The sequence below is a fragment of the Phyllostomus discolor genome, chromosome 10 (genome assembly GCF_004126475.2).
Source record: "Phyllostomus discolor isolate MPI-MPIP mPhyDis1 chromosome 10, mPhyDis1.pri.v3, whole genome shotgun sequence".
Classification (NCBI taxonomy): domain Eukaryota; kingdom Metazoa; phylum Chordata; class Mammalia; order Chiroptera; family Phyllostomidae; genus Phyllostomus; species Phyllostomus discolor.
In genome coordinates, this window is record NC_040912.2 from 59,524,870 (window position 1) to 59,538,345 (window position 13,476).

Consider the following 13,476-nt stretch of genomic DNA (forward strand, 5'->3'; position numbering starts at 1 on the left):
TTAATAAACAAACAAAATTAAAATAGACTCACAGACACAGAGAACAGACTGATAGTTGCCAGAGGGGAGGGAGTTTGGCCACCTGGGAGAAAAAAGGTGAAGGTGTTTAAAAGCATATATTGATAGTATCAAAATAGTCATTGGGATGTAAAGTGCCACATAGGGAATGTAGTCAATAATATATATTGTAATAACAATGTACTATGTCAGGTAAATACTTAAAATATCAGTGAGGTCACTTTGTAAAATATATGATTATCTAACCACTATGCTGTACACCTGAAACTGTTAGAAAATAATGTTGGATGTAAGCTGTTTTTGAAAAATAAAATATTAGAAAGGGAGATAGTATAGGAGAAGTCAGGTAGCAGAAAAACAATATATATCCACTTTCAGCCACTTCCCTGTGGTTCCCTTGACAAAATAACTGGCTTCTCTTATTAAAGCCATTGCAACAGCCTCCTAATTAAGTCAATATGTATCTTTTTTCATTGCTTTTGCCATAAATAAAAGCGTAAGTGGAAATTAGTTTTATCCATACAATTCTTTTTTTTTAATTTGTAATTTTTTAAAAGATTTTATTTATTTATTTTTAGAGAGGGAAGGGAGGGAGAAAGAGAGAGAAACATCAGTGTGTGGTTGCTGGGGGTTATGGCCTGCAACCCAGGCATGTACCCTGACTGGGAATCGAACCTGCGACACTTTGGTTCGCAGCTCACACTCAATCCACTGAGCTAGGCCAGCCAGGGCTTATACAATTCTTCATTGTAGTAAAAATCTTTGAAATGACAATGGATTCTTTTCAGAAAAGTAATTTTTAAAATCTCTCCCTTCCTTTCTTTATTCCCACCTTCATATATTTTCTGTCAGTTCAGATGAGTACACTGAGTTGTAAGCTCATTTTCAGGCTTACAACTTTGATTGAGGATTTGAGGATAAACTCTTCTTTGTGGTAGGAGCACTGCCATTCACTTAAAAATAACACTATTAGCAACCATTTTATGCCAGTGTTCTATAGCAATATGAGATATACAAACAAATTGACAACAGTCATCTTAGTATAAAATTATGAAGTGCATTTTCCTTGCTTTGATTTTACATTTTTTTTCATTTTACTTAGTTTTTATTTTAACAAAACATGCAGTTAAAAATTAATAATTTATTAGCATTTACAATAGTTACAAAGAAAAAGAACTCTAAAAGCAATTCAGTTTGTATTTAAGAAATCACTCTAAACACTTACAATAAACTTATTTCCAAGTATTCAGTTTGGACCAAAATTCAAGGTAGCATTTGGTAGATATTTATGTCTGCTGTCTATTTGCAGTCTTTTTAATAAAACCTCTGATTCTTGTGATGTCCAGCCCCCATTTTTTCTAACACAGCAGGGAAGACATATACATGTGGCCACTTAAATTAAAGAAAGAAAAACAGTAAAGGAAATCCCAGGCTGCAGAAATATACACAAGCATTTACCTTTTCTAGAACTAAATGTTTCTGGCACAAAAATATTAAACAGCCAAGCCCTACAGAACAAGGGCTAGGGCTACTTAAAATATAACTATTCTGTATTTTAAAAATATATATATAGGGCAGAAAGTCTTTTGAGTGATATTTATACATTGTCAAACTATTTATTCCTGCCTAAGTGAATCATCAAGCATCATGTAGAACCAAAAAAGTCTACTTTCTTACATTATCTCTTAATTTAATCTCATAAATCTCTAGTAAATATTGCAGGTAACTACATTTCACTATGAGAATTCATCTCTATAGGAAGTCTTTACAGAAGGCTTAATTTCAACAGCCATATGTTACCAAAGTTCAGACTTGTACAATAAATGGGTAGGGGGCAGACATTTGCTCCGTAAGACAAAGCAATGACATTTTTTCCCTGTACCAATAAAAAGGTGGAGTCTGGACTCTGGGGGAAAAAAACAAAAACAAAAACAAAACTAGGGCTTTAAGAGAACATACTATATACATTTTCTGGAGAAGGTGGCATAAAAAAACAAATGAATGTAGGGTTGGGTAGAACCTAACTGCCTCCTTTGTACTGACAATTTCTGGATGAAACAATCCTGCCACTTGCATTAAGTCTGCTGTAGGAAGGGAGTGTTAGAGCACATAAACATGAGGTTAACAATGTTTCTGTTACTATCCTAGGATGTAAAAGTAAAAGTGAGACTTCTGATACACACATACATAATTAAGGAAACAATCTAGTGGAATAAGACAAGGTAGATTTCATTGTTTTTAAATCTCATGTTAAGTAAGGTTTTGACTAGTCATTTGCAGATCTGATTTCTGGAAACATTTAAGTAAAAATCCAGAATCACTGGGAGATAAATCTCAATGATAACAATAATTTACTTATTCTCAGATTACTCTCTAAACAGTCACAGTCCAATTTTACAACAAGATGTACAAAGGCAGAGTAAGAAAAGGACAAACATTGCAAATAAATTCTTGTCCTTTGGTGGTGCAAGTTTCCAGAAGTTACTCTTGTCCAAATTCTGCTGTTTCTTCAATTGCAAATAACAGCTTTTCTTTCAGCTGCTCATAGCTCTTATTGAGTGGCAGGTCCAGGTGGTTAAAACAGGTACGACTTCTGGGTAACCAATTTTATTTCCTAACTTCTCAATGCAGAATTTTTGTGATCCATTGCTCACCATGAGGTCAGCAAATCCTCCAACTGGTAATTTGCAGTTTCCAGTAACAAATTGTAGAAGTCTCATTCTCTTATCATTATCGATTTCTTTAGCAAACTGCCAAAACCACATGATCTGTTTGCTTCTCCTAGTGTAATGACAGTAGCCAGACATTCAAATCAATCTCTTGCATTTCACATAAAAGGACCTCTAACTCCTTTGCACCAAAGTATTACAAATACTACTGGGGGAGAATTTCATTAAAAGCCTCAAAGAAAGCATGTGTTTGTTCTTCAACAACTCGAGACAACCTCCATTCAGCTACCATTCTGATATATTCCTCTTTACTTTCTTCTGTTACAAGAATATTGCCACCACTGGTTTTCAAATCATGACTATTGATTTCACCTCAAATTTCTTTATCAATGGAGAAGTACATTTTCAAACCACATTCTTCAATATTGTTTTCTTTAGCTCAGATGAGAGAACTGTAAAATTCTGGATAAATAGATTCTAAATCCTTGAGTCCTACTAGGTTGCTCAAGATGCACTTGTGGAATGGCAAAGAAAAACCTGTCTATGAATTTCCCATGGAACAGAGCCATGGCAATAAACCTGCCAATAAAATGAAAATATTTCAGAAGATCTGGACTGATACAAGAAGTGGGGTTTATCTGAAAGCAGTAGTTGTCCTTCCTTGCATATTCAAATAGGCAACACATTGGGTTCAACATCTCATGTTACAAAAGAAAGAACCATTCTCTCGCTACACCTCCATAATCTAAACCTTCCTCTAGAAAAATCACCCACAAATGTCTCCACAGATCTTGGGGACTGAAGCTCATCATCTGCTGAAAGGAATCCTCAAACAGCATTTTTCTTGTCACTGTAATCTTTATGTGCTGTGGCATGGCCAATTGCTTACACCAGAACCAGAAATATTGAACCTTTGCTTTGAAGTCCCATACATAGGCTATCTGGGGTCCATTGTCTAGGACAGATTTTCTAGTGTGAGCATTTATATACATGGTTGTTCTTCTATTGTGGTCCACAAAATAGGAATTCCATCCACTGTGAATCTAATTTCCCAGCCTTCAGGTAAGGGCTTTTCATTTAATTGATCTTGACTTCTGAAGTCTTCCCAGTGGGTAATACAAGTGTTGTGGTTGACAAAATATACTCTACCATTGGTGTTCTCTTTCCCCATCCATGTGGTAGAGGCCCAAGGGGACCAAATTCTTTATTTTGTGATGTAGGAAACAAATCTTGAGTCCCATAAATGAATCTCTGATTAAACTCTTTGTATTCCTCCTTGACACTGACTACAGTGGAGCTGCCACTGTTCATGATTCTGGACTAATTCCAATGTTGGCTTCTGCCACATGGTTGTTCTTGTGAAATGGACAACATAATAAATATGTACCATGTTGTCAACCCTGCATTCTCAGTTAGGAGATAGAGGTTCTGGTCTATTTCACATTGTTCTTTTTTCAACATAATCTACATAGTAAACTTGCCTGTGCTGGTCCACTCTCTGCTCCCAACCAGGTGGTAGGGAAGCTTGGGGTACAGGATTTAATGGCCTAGGGCCAGAGCCTCCAGATATAGTAAGAGGAATTATTAACCCAGATGTTGCTCCTTCATATGTATTTGAATTTGTATTTGTTGCAGGCAGAGAGCCTGTACTAGATCCATCACTTTCAGAAGTGGCAGAAAGTGAACCATCGACAGATGCTTGTCTACATGGAGTAGGTGTAGGTGGTCATGAAGATATTGGAGGCCTAGAAGGTTTAAAATCACCATTTGAGAGTGATAGAGAATTATTCCTATTGACCCTCCTGTTTTCGCCAGACCTTGCATCCTCAGGTTCATCTGACCCATTTGTATTCACTCTTGTTTTAACCTTGGGTCTAGAGACATCATTGTTCTGTGAAGCACTTTCTGAACATGTAGTTTCACCATTGGTAACAACTTCAGACTCTAATTGCAGCCCATCAAGACACACTGACAAGTCTCCTATTGTTTCTGTTGGCTCTCTGTCACTTACAAACTGTAAAATCACAACTACTTCCTCAAGTTTCATATTGTTTGACTTTAATGTTTCACAGATATCTAATGCAGTAGTTCCCAAGAAAACATCAGATTTCAGTGTCTGGTGACTCCATACACAAAAATATAATTTATTCATAGGAGTGATGATAACTGTAAGGGGTTGATTCCATTTGGGACTGCTCATATTGTTACATTTTTCTGTCTTCTTTGACTGTCCATCTACTGTGACTTCCACATAAGGACTTGGTCCAAATAAATTCTTTTTATTTTTTTTAAGTTTTGATGAAATGACAGTGATCTGAAGTTGTGATTTCATGGTCAGGCTACCCATTGAAACAAGTTGTGATCCACTGTCAGATGTACCACCAATAGGGTGGCAAACCCTATTGGTTCCCTATAGGGAACCACCCTATAGGGTGGTTCAAGTCATGAGTCACTTTTTTGGATTAAGGCGTTGTCTCCAGAAGGCCACTGTTAAATGCATGTTACTGGACTCAGGGTGGTGGTGACTCTTTAGTCCCTAGACTAAGCCACTGATTTTATATTTTTATGATGTTACTAATTTTAATTTTGTTTTAATTTAGTTGGTTGTTGTGAAGCTACCAAATTAAGTTACATTTTTTCCTATAAAATACTTTATTGTATTATTGAAACCATTTGGAATTCTAATGTGGAAGCATTCTTGAATCAGCCCACTAATATTTATTGAGTGTCTATTGTGTTATATGATTTACCTTGGGTGTTCAGGAATAATATAAAACAAAACAGATAATTTTTGTGCTTTTAAACTATTGCTATTAGTTTGACCTGAATAATTTATGACTATAGAGCAAAAGTTAAACCTTCTTTTATGCAGGGCCAACACTCGGTCATGTGTGTGGACCTTAAGAAAGAAAATATCTACCAAGAAGGATGCTCCATAGTTAAGTGAGCTCAAATTTATTTATTTATGTATTTATTCATTTTCATTAGAGGAAGAAAATTTGTTTCTTTCCACAGAAAGAAAATCTAAGTCTTTAAGAAATATTTAGTCTTTAAAAAATTTTTTGATCATTTTTTTAAATTACAATTGACATATATTAGTTTCAGGTATACACCACAGTGATTAGACCTTACATAACTTACTAAGCTGATAAATTTTGCACCCATCCGACATCATAATAGTTATTGAAATATTATTGACAATATTCCCTATGCTATACTTTGCATCCTCATGACTATTCTGTAACAACATATTTGTACTTCTTAATCCTTTTACCATTTTTACCCATCTCCGTAAACTCCTCCTATTTGTTGTCTGTGTCTATGAGTCTGTTCCTGTTCTTGTTTCTTTGTGTGTTTTTTTTTAGATTCAATTGTTGATAGGTATGCATTTAATGCCATTTAATGTTCAAATTTTTATTTTTTTTCTTTTTCTTAAAGAAGACACTAACATTTCCTATAATACTGATTTGGTGCTGATAAAGTCCTTTAGCTTTTTCTTGTTTGGGAAGCTCTTTGATCTGTCCTTTGATTCTAAATAATAGCTCTGTTGGGTAGAGTAATCTTGGTTGTAGGTCCTTGCTTCTCATCATTTTAAATATTTCTTGCTAATTTCTTCTGCTCTGCAAAGTTTCTCTTGAGAAATTAGCTGACAGTCTTATAGTAGCTCTCTTGTAGATAACTAATTTCTTTTCTCATGCTGCTTTTAAGATTCTTTCTTTGTCTTTAACTTGTATTTTAATTATGTGTCTTGGTGTAGGCCTCTTTTGGCTTATTTTGGGGGACTCTCTGTGGTTCCTGAACTTGTGTATTTATTTCCTTCATCAGGTTAGGAAAGCTTTATGCCATTATTTTTCAAATAGGTTTTCAATTTCTTGCTCTCTCATCTCCTGGCATCCCTATGGTGCAATGTGGTGTGCTTTAAGTTGTCCTGGGGTGTCCTTACACTATCCTCATTTTTAAATATATTTTTTTTGCTCTTCTGATTGGGTATTTTTTGCTTCCTTATATTCCAAATCTCTAACTTGATTCTCACTTCAGCTGTTCTAGTGTCAATTCCCTGTAAATTATTATTTACTTTAGTGTATCCTTCATTTCTAACTGGTCCTTTTTATGCTGTTGATGTTCTCACTATGTTCATTGAGCATCCTTATAAGCAGTGTTTTGAGCTTTAATTGCTATTGGCACATCAATAGGAGTGTTTTACCCACTGGCCAATCAGCTGCAAGTACTGGCTGTGACCACTGGGGAGGATTAGCTGTGTATGGGCCCACCCCACAATGCAAGACTTAATTCAAAAGGGTTCTGGTGACCACTGACAGTGCCTGCCTCTTGAGTTTGCTTGAGGAGGTGGTTGAGTGGTGATGCTTTGATGTGGTCTGAAGCTGTCCACTGGGTGCTCTGGCTCTGGCTCCTCATATTTCTAAACAGGGTCCTCTCATAAAAACTAGACTTTAGGGAAAAGCTTGCACTAAACTCTTTGCTTGCACTGTTCCTGGCATCTGAACCAGCCCTTATAAAGGAGTTCCTGGAACCCTAATTCAACCAACAGAACTGAGGCTTTCCTGAGCAATCAGAGCTGGGCACCTATATACTCATCAGCATCTTCACTGACCAATCAGAGCAGGTCTATTTTGACCAATGAAGACATTGCTTTTTGATCCAGTCAAATTGTATTTGTGGTCCTCATTTTCATTAAGAAACTAGTGAGAGGCTAAGGGTTAGAACCTCTGACTCAGAGAGGGTAATGTCCCTTTTCACCAAGACTGTTTTCCTGGCTGTAGCTGAAACACAAACAACATTTCATGGGACTAGAGCAGAGTAGAGCAGGTGGAACAGAGTAGGACTATGTAGAACTGTCTAGCTGGAAAACGGCCTTGCCCAGGGCCATTGACCACCCCTGACCCCTCCCTACTTTCTTGAAACCTTATCTTTCATCATCCCTAGACCCAGTCTCAAGAATCCAATCACAATTTGTAGTTCCATTTGGAGGTTTGTTTTTTTAGTTTAGGGTGCAGATCCAAAGTCATATTAGCATTCTTTAACCTTCAGTGGAAAGGGAAAGCATGCTCTCAGAGTCAGAGGAAAGCTGACTTATACAGATAGAAGTCTCCTCCCCTGGTCCCTAATTGGTCCATCCTCATACAAATGAAGACTCCAAATCCTTAGTTTGATTGACACAAAAGGAACTGTCCTGACTGGTCAGAATGGAGCTGCTATAATTGGTCAGTGAAGAAACTGATGGGGATACAGCTGCACAACGACTATTGGACAAGGGAAGTCCTATTGGTTGAAATAGTATTCCAGGTACTCCTTCATAAGGCTGGCTCAGATGCAGAAACACAGTGCAGGAAGGCAGTTCAGTGTAGAGATAGGTAGTTCAGTATAGGCTTCTCATGCATTTCATGAAAGGCCCCTGTGTAGAAATGACTGCAAGACTCTGTTTTTTTTTTTTAAGTTGGTTAGTTGGTTTTTGTTTTGCTTAATTGTTGTTGCTGTTGTTTTTAAATTTGAGTTTAGTTGGCCACCTGAGACCCTTTTTAATAGATATCTTCTTTCCCAGGGTCTACAATATTCACTTTACAAAATATTTCTAGAAGCCAGGCATTGTGTTAGAAGGTGGGGATACATGGTGAACTAATGATTCAGTCCCTGTCCCCTTAGATCTTAGAATCCTGGGTCCTGAGATGGTGTTAAGGCTGGTTGAGGTAGAGATAGGTAAACTGAGATTCAAATAGAGTGGTATGCATCTGATAGGAGATACAAAGAACGTTGTGTGAGTATACAGTAGGCTATGTAACTCAAATAGGAAAGGTCAGGTAAGACATCCTAAAGAAGTTCTGTTTAAGCCTAAGAAGGTAGGAATAAGGCAGGTGAACCTGACAAAGCTATGCCAGGCAGAGGAAAAAGCATGCAGAGTAGGGGAAGTGGGAAAAATTGGATAGAGGGAAGTAATATACATGTTGTTTTCTAGGAAGCGAAACACTTGATATGGCCAAAAACTAGAGTGTAAAGTGACTTGAAGTTCATGGGTATAGATGAGACTAGAGAAATAGAAGAGGAAATAAGGCAGATTAAACTGTACCAAAACTTGTAAAGGAATCCATAAATATAATAAATCTTTTAAAGAGTTTGAGCTGAAGTATAACAGGATCATTGTGTTTTAAGTTCACCATGGTTGTTATGTTTAAAAAGATTGCAGAGTTAAGATGGGAGGATAAAAGACCAGCTAGGGAGTTGCTATGGATTTCATCGACATCATTATAGTAGTCTGAGTAGGACCATGAGGATGGAGATAAGTGGGTGGACCGTAGGTAAAATTTGGAGGTGGATTCTATAGTATTTAGAGAAGAACTGGATATGGAATGTGAGAGGAAGTTGCTATACATCCTTCCAGTATCTGTCTTTGCCACTGGGAAGTTAGTGTCTATTAACTGAGTCTCACCAGTAGTGCTACAAAATACGGAGCACACGAAACTGCAGGGTGGCTTGTTCCTGGACGTTGCTAGGCTGACATCAATTAGTCTGTGGGCTGTTTGCTCTGAGTGGGAGTGACAGGTCTATTATTGTTCTTAATCTTTCTGGAGACAATAACTAATCATACTTGTTCAGTACAGAAAATGAGCAGCCCCTGCTTCAATTAATTGAAATCCAAAAATGTACCAAATGACATTTTCACTGAGGAGTTCAAAGAGGAAATCAGCTCCTCATGCTGCTGCATGAAAATGGATAATTACAATATTTTAACACACTCTTTATTGTTACTATTTTTGACATGAAATGTTTTTTATTGTTGACACTATGACAGATGTCCTGGACCTTATTATTTTAAAAATTATAAACACTTTTTATGGAGCCACAATATTATCACTAAAAAGCCTTTTAGAGGTTACTGACAAATAATTTTGTAGTAGATGAAAATTGTGGAGATTAAACTATTGGCTCAAGCTCAATCACCTGGTAGTTTATTTTTTTCTTTCAAAATTTCACTGATGATGCCTTCAAGTGTTTATTAAACAATGAACGTGAGCAAATGTCATCACAAGACCCATAAGATGGTTTCTTGTTGGTATTGAAATACCTTGCTAATTTTTATGGCAAAATGAAGGGTTGTTCTGACAAGTGATATAAAATACAAAATGGTACAGATTCTGTCTATGGTAATCATGCTTGCTTCTACATTCTTTTGTTATGTGATTTTAAGTATATTTTATTGATTATGCTATTACAGTTTTTTTCCAATTTTTTTCTCCCCCTCTTCCCTGCACCCCTCAACCCTCCAGCATTCTCCCTCTTAGTTCATGTCCATGGGTTGTACATATAAGTTCTTTGACTTCTCTGTTTCCTATACCATTCTTAACCTCTCCCGTCTATTTTATGCATGCCAATTATGCTTCTTATATCTTGTACCCCCCGCCCCTATTTTTCCCTCCCTTTCTCTGCTAAAAATGCTCCATGTGATCTCCATTTCTCTGGTTCTCTTCATGTTGTAGTTGTTTGTTTAGTTTTGGTTTTTGTTTTTTAGGTTCAGTTGTTGATAGTTGTGTTTGTTGTCATTTTCCTGTTCAGTTTTTGATCTATTTCTTAGATAAGTCCCTTTAAGATTTCATATAACAAGGGCTTGGTTATAAGCTCCTTTAAATTGACCTTTTCTGGTCAAGTTAAGGCACTTTATCTGCCCTTCCATTCTAAATGATAGGTTCCTGGATAGAATAATCTTGGATGTAGTTCCTTGCCTTCATGACTTGGAATATTTCTTTCTAGCTCCTTCTTATGTGTAAGGTTTCTTTAGAGAAATCAGCTGATAGGCACTCTTATAGGTCTTATAGGCACTCTTTTGTAGGTAACTCTTTGCTTTCCTCTTTCTGCTTTTAAGATTCTCTATCTTTAATCTTGGGTAACTTAATTATGATGTGCCTTGGTGTGTTTCTCCTTGGGTCCAATTTCTTTGGGACTTTTTGTCCTTCCTAGAGTCCCTGGAAGTCTATTTCCTTTGCCAGATTGGTGATATTTTCCATCATCATTTGTTCAAATAAGTTTTCAACTTCTTGCTCTCGTCATTCTCCTTCTGACACCCCTATGATTCTGATGTTGGAATGTTTCAAGTTGTCCCAGAGTTTCCTAAGCCTTTCCTCATCTTTTTGAATTCTTGATTCTTCATTCTCTTTTGCATGGATGTTTATTTCTTCTTTTTGTTCCAATTCATTGATTCGAGTCCTGGTTTCCTTCCTTCAGAGATGGTTCCCTGTATATTTTGCTTTATTTCACTTTAGGTAGCCTTCATTTGTTCTTTCATTTTGTAACTGAGCTCAATCAGGTCTGTGAGCATCCTGACTACCAGCGCTTGAACTCTGCATCAGATAGGTTGGCTATGTCCTTATCACTTAGCTCTTTTTCTGGAGCTTTGATCTGTTCTTTCATTTGGGCCATATTTCTTTGTCTTGATGCACCTGTTATAAGTGGGTGGAGCCTTAGCTATTGACCAGGAGGAGGCAAGCCCCTTTATTTTGTTGTGGCATTTTGTTGTGGTTTTTGTGAAACCTGCTTTGCCAAAAATGTCCTCAATTTTCTGATAAGGGTCCAAGCATAAAATGAGTGTGTTTCCCAAAGTTTTATGGCCCTTTAGCTAACTGACCCTGACTCAGAATAAGCCCTCATAGTTCTCTCTTATATATTGTTTAATCATTACTGCCTGACCATAATGAATGAGGTCCTTCCTTGATGTAATGCTCCCAGAAAGTAATAAAAGCTTATCTAGGCAAGGGTCAGCACGCTCTCTCACTCAGAAAGTGGCCACACTGTCCCTTTTCTTAAGACTTCTGCAGTCTGTGTGAATTTATTTGTTGCATCCCCAATACCACAGACACTGCTGACTGGAGTCCACATCAAGATTTGTCAGTGTATTTTTCATGGTGGAATACAGACCAGACCTGCTTTTTTCTTGAACAGTCAAACAAAATTCTGTACAACTTTTTAAATTAAATAAGCAGTTGCTGCTCAGGTTTATTTTGTTAATTAGGAAAGACCCATGGTCAAACATGTTAGGAATTACTAAAACAGAATCAATCAATTATTTTTTTTCTTAGTGTTCGCCCCCCCCTCAAAAAAGGTACAAATTAAAAGACTTGGGGGAACTTTAGGAAAGACATTTTTTTCTCCTTCATGGATATATTTGAGTTTTAGCAATTTGTAAGCCTACGGTGGGAAGAAAACTGGTAATGAATACAAAGATTCAGGGAAAATGTCAAACTTAAAATGTAACAAACTATTTGATATGGCATTTGTTTGTATGCTTTTTTTATGTTGTTCAAGTAAAGTTGTCTCCATTTTCCTGCCACCTCTTTCTTCTGCCCCACCCACCACCACTTTCCACCCTCAATCCTTCCTCACTTTGGGTTTGCCCATAGGTCCTTTGTACATGTTCCTTGATGACCTTTTCCCTTCTTTCCCCTGTTATCTCCTCCCCCCTCCCTTCTGGTCACTGTCAGTTTGTTCTTTATTTCAATGTTCTTGGTTATGTTTTTGCTTGTTTGTTTTCTTGATTAGATTTTTCTAAAGATGCCCTTTTTAAATACAAAATTAATGCTAGTGACTCCAGCTGCCCCAAATATCAATAACACTCATCATGCCAACACTTCACATTCATTATTTTGTGTATTCTTCATCTCTCTATGAGGTTGATATGATTATTATCCCCATTTAGCTGATAGGGAGATAGAAATATTTAAAAAGTGACTTGCCTATGATCAAATTTTAAGTGGTAGAGCCTGGTTATCTATTTAGGTCTGCTGGAATCCAGAAATTTAGCCCTTAACCCCTATTGTGACACAACCAAAGAGACTGACATGTGAATCTCTGGAAGAGATGGTTCCTATGAACAGAATTCTCCCTTCATTACGTGTTGTAGGGTCTGAAGCTATATAACCTTTTCTACAGCTAAGGTTAGAAATGATATTTGATAAGCCCTGCAGAGTTTAGAAAGCTTAAGGGGGCAAAGGTGCATGTGATGTGTAGCAACTGAGATTTCCTGGATATGGTTGGTTCCTTCAGTTAGTGTATTTGGTATCACATCAGTTTTTCAAGCACCTGCCACTTGTACTCTCCATGCTCAGACAAAATATGAACACGGTCCATTTTTTCTTATTTCATCTCTACTTTTGCCTTCTTCATTGTTAGTCATACTCCCTAGTTGAGCTTACTGGGTGAAACAGGAATAAACAATACATTGGGCGTGGGGGGGGAAGATGTGGGAGATCACAGGACAAAGGTCTGTGAGTGAAATACCTTGATCATTTATCTGATGTTTTCTCTCTCCAGAAAATTCACTCTTTAAATATGCACAAAGACTTCTGCTTCCAGGAAAATGGAGTAGACAATCTTTTTGCTGTTGTCCCACTAAAACAGCTAAAAATCCTGAAACATAAAAATACTCTGAAAGGTGGAAAGAAGGCAGACCATCTGGGACCTCAGGAACAGAAGAAAAACATGGTGGTAAATTCTCTGAATTTTCTTTTTGTCTCATAAACTTCTGATTAGGTGTTAAAAGAAGCTGGTGACCAAGAAATGTCAATGGGTTCAGACATGGCCATGGGCCAGTGGAGACCATTTTGGGAGAGTCTAGACATCCACTATTACTACAAGGTACTCCACCCTGAGGGTCAATGGAGGGCCAGGGAGAGCAGTAATGAAGTGTTCCCTGGGCTTCTACCTATATCTGGAAGTGATGAGGCAGTATCTTCCCTTCCCCTATGAGAGTGGTATCAGAAGAGGTCTGATAAAATGCAAGATTTAA

General features: G+C 37.2%; 1 pseudogene; it reads right to left on the minus strand.

The window, feature by feature from the left end:
• Nucleotides 1–1,984: 1,984 nt before the first annotated feature.
• On the minus strand, nucleotides 1,985–5,080 carry LOC114507756 (annotated as a pseudogene).
• Nucleotides 5,081–13,476: the final 8,396 nt, after the last annotated feature.